This window comes from Alosa pseudoharengus, unplaced genomic scaffold, assembly GCF_046254945.1.
Source record: "Alosa pseudoharengus isolate Yale_2024_CS ecotype anadromous, Long Island Sound unplaced genomic scaffold, YU_APseudo_1.1 YU_APseudo_1.1_scf_12, whole genome shotgun sequence".
NCBI lineage: Eukaryota > Metazoa > Chordata > Actinopteri > Clupeiformes > Clupeidae > Alosa > Alosa pseudoharengus.
The window spans coordinates 6,468,521-6,472,053 of NW_027468587.1; the positions used below are offsets into that span (position 1 = coordinate 6,468,521).

At 41.6% G+C, this 3,533-nt stretch overlaps 1 long non-coding RNA gene across 2 annotated transcripts; it reads left to right on the forward strand.

Moving 5' to 3' along the window:
- Positions 1 to 910: 910 nt before the first annotated feature.
- LOC143118804 (uncharacterized) lies at positions 911 to 2,864 on the forward strand. Of its 2 annotated transcripts, XR_012986215.1 has the most exons (4): positions 1,896 to 2,338; positions 2,428 to 2,490; positions 2,630 to 2,662; positions 2,784 to 2,864. It is a non-coding gene; the product is annotated as an uncharacterized LOC143118804 (long non-coding RNA). The 2 variants fall into 2 exon arrangements; XR_012986214.1 differs by lacking the exons at positions 2,630 to 2,662; positions 2,784 to 2,864 and adding an exon at positions 911 to 990 and having other exon boundaries at positions 2,230 to 2,338; positions 2,428 to 2,577.
- Positions 2,865 to 3,533: the final 669 nt, after the last annotated feature.

Below are 3,533 nucleotides of genomic sequence, written 5' to 3' on the forward strand. Positions count from 1 at the left end.
GGGGGAAGACAGCGCCTCTGCTTTCCATAGACAGTAAAAGAAATGGACGAACAGACTCCGTCGTTTTCAATGGGAGGGCACCACGTCAAATTGAACGATTTTTCAGTTGGTCCCCCCAGTACTGCGCAGACTCGCACTTAACTTTGTGACTTTGTGACCATCGAACTGAATCTTGTAACTCATATGATAGATAGCCTACAGAAATTCTTCTCACACTTCCCTCGCCTTCAAAGTCATCGAAGTTAAACATTTATTTATGTATTATTATTAATATCATCCTCACAAGCGATATCAAGTCGTGTTAATGTTGAAACTACCACACATCATCTTCAAAAACAGTCATGGTAAAACAAAAAAAACTTATAGCCTTAAGCTAATCTTCTTTCCACTTTTCTGACCTACGGTCAATCCATCGAAAACCTCTAAAATGATTATCGTTAGACTACCTAACGGTAAAACTACCGTTTTCATTAGGTTTACTTGCCTCTTTACCTTAACATACAATGCTATTGTAGGCTACATAGCTTTGTTCGCGAGTTTCCGTGCTGGCTGGACTAAGCTTCTTATCCAAACAATACGGTTATCTCCCTTCGGTGCGTTAGCTTCCCTTCAACCAGACATGCTAAACATTCTTTTTACGGGAACCTAACGTTACGTATGAGGTAGTCGAGTCTTGTTTTGCCTTTTATTGTTTATGTAGATAACACAGAAGCTACAATATCGGCACAGGATATATGCTATATGAAGTTATGGTATTTAAAAAAAATCCTAGAATGAATTGGCTTCCATGGGGTTAGCAGAGAAGTGGTCCCTCCAGCCACCATTGATTCTTCTACTTCCGGGAATTCGCCTGCCCCCTTGCTGCTTTCAGGTGATCGATTGAAGTCTTGTCCTGACTTCCGTAAACGGGGTCTGTTCGAATTCCGTGATTCTTCAACACCGCTGGAAGAAGTCTTGGAATGGATTACACTCGAATTCGATCTCACGAAAGTAAGTGAAATATGTTACAGTTTCATGATGTAGGCCTAGTGGTTGTAATGCAAGGGTTTGAGGTTTAACTTAAGTCCTTTCACTTGTAGGGCTTTGTTATATTCCGATTCTGCCAAGTTTGTAATTTACCAGAGCACATTGCTCGTTCGTCTTTGTTTGCTGCTGTTCTCAACGTGTTATGTTTTGCAGCATTGTATGTTTTGTGTAATCGTGTTAACCTGATCGCGTTGATGTTACAAATAATAGCACTAGGCTACCGTTTCTTTTAATTAGTTTTAGTGTACAGTCAGTCCTTTTAGGCAAGTCACTCGGCAGCAGTGGTGTAGTCTAGTAGTGGATATACTGTATGTAGCTGGATCTAGGCTACTGTGATGTAGGCTAGTAGTTAGCTGTAGTGGGTAGGCTATACTGTGATCAACCCCAAATGTATCCTAGTCTATTTTAAGTGGGTATACTGAGATGGTGATGCTTTTTAAGTGGGTATAACCTATTGAACAGTCCTGCATATGTAGGCTACACTAGAGCCATAGAGATAGATAATGTATACACTGTCGGCGGCCATCTTGTAACACAGTTTATCGGATAGACGATTCAAGTGAATAGACCTCTGAATTTTGCCTTCAAAAAGCTGAGATCCAGTAGCCTATCTTGCAATTTTTGCTATGGGAAAATAACATGGGGAGAGAATTATTGCACTCTCCCGGGGACGAAGAAGTCTGAAATGCAGACATTTTGCTCAACACACCTTTGTCCTCTGCCTTCGAGTGGTAGGCTTACTGTGATCTTCGGTAGGCCTACGTTAAGACAGCAACTTAGATTTTTGCTACCCCAGACCTAACTTCCAATGTAACTTGTCATAGGTAGTTAGGTTAAATTAACACCCTGATCTCCTTATAGGCAAAGATGGCAGTTTTGGTTCCTTTTTGTAGGCGAACTTCAGAGGTCTGTTGGGAAGCATACAGGAAGGGGCGGAATGTGTGTAGTAGGCTATACACAGCTGCCATACTGGCTTTACAAACTAAGCCCATGCATTTCTATGGATGCTGTGTCTCCCCATTAGAAATTCTCTGGGCTACAATACAAAAATTAAGTCAAAAGCTGGGCCAAATATCCAGTCAAGAAAATCTGGTTGTGTACAGGTGACTCATTGCTGCAATACTATCAATAATAGTTTTCTCTGTATGGAAATACTGCTTTGTTCTACTACTGGCTCACAAAAACTTTGTTCTCTTAACGTAGATTCATACACCAAAGCTATGGAAAAATGTCAGCGGCTGATGGACACTTCTAGCATTGAGGCGGAAGAAGATGCGAGCGTCCACAAAAGGCAGTGCAGGGTCACGTGATGGTAAGACCTCTTAAATACAGACTACATTATTTACACAATTCAAATATTCTTTTTGCAATCAGTGCAGATTGTATGGTCTTTTATTTCAGATGAATCCGTTCCGCAAGCAAGAAAGCATTCCAGGATTGTGCGTGTGCCTGGAAGCCCTGTCTGTAAGTTAACATTTATACATGTATTTAAGAAACCAGTTGAGTCATATTTCCTACCATGGAACTACTGACATTCATGTTTATTAACCTGGTGCATATCATGTGACTGTTCTGATTTATGTCTCTTCCTGCCTTTTTTTAGGTCAGCAGATGTCACTGCCTCCACCACCTACATGTGAGTTTTTCTTTTTAGCGATTGTTTAATGTAACAGCATAGGTTTATCTTTTGCAAATGTCATGTGCAAGAAACCTACCATAAATGAACTGACCAATATTCATATTTACTTTCTTTTTAGATGAGTCAACAACACACAGACAACCAGCTCATTGCCCAGAGCTGGATGGGTCTATTACAACGTCTGCCACTTCATCTTGGGACCCAGTTGAAGGTACAGTGTCTTTGAATTTTCCATTTCCAAGTAAATACAATTTCATGACCAGGAACTTGAGAGTAACTAACTTGTTTTTGTTGTAAACAGCACAAGTGACACAGAGGGAGGTGGCTTGGCCATGGGGACGGAATTAAGAGGTAAGAAGACTCACTTAATTTGTTCACATATGCAAGTATATAATGTATTTAACAACTAAAACTGACACCATTCATTTTTCCATAGCAATAAGGACAACCATTACCGTTGCGTCCATTGCGAATGGACGCATTTGAGGAGAAGATGGATGAGCTGCTCATGCTCTTAAGGAGCTCCCAGTCACCTCCCTCTGCTCCAATCGATGACATGTTGCTGTTGTCCTGCTCGACAGTCACTGAGCTGCAGGAGAGGAGGAACAAAATGCCCTCCCTCCAGGACTTTGGGAGCGGGCAGAGACCATCACCAAAGACTCCACATATCCTGCACACACACTCTTTAACTTCCTCCCCTCTGGCAGGCGCTACAGATCCCTGCACACAAAAACAACCAGACACAAGAACAACTCTTTTCCCACTGCCGTCACTCTCCTGAACTGCAGATAAGTGGGATCATCCCCACTTTGACCATACACCTGCACATTACATACTTTATCATTCCAATATGTGTCTTGCACACTAC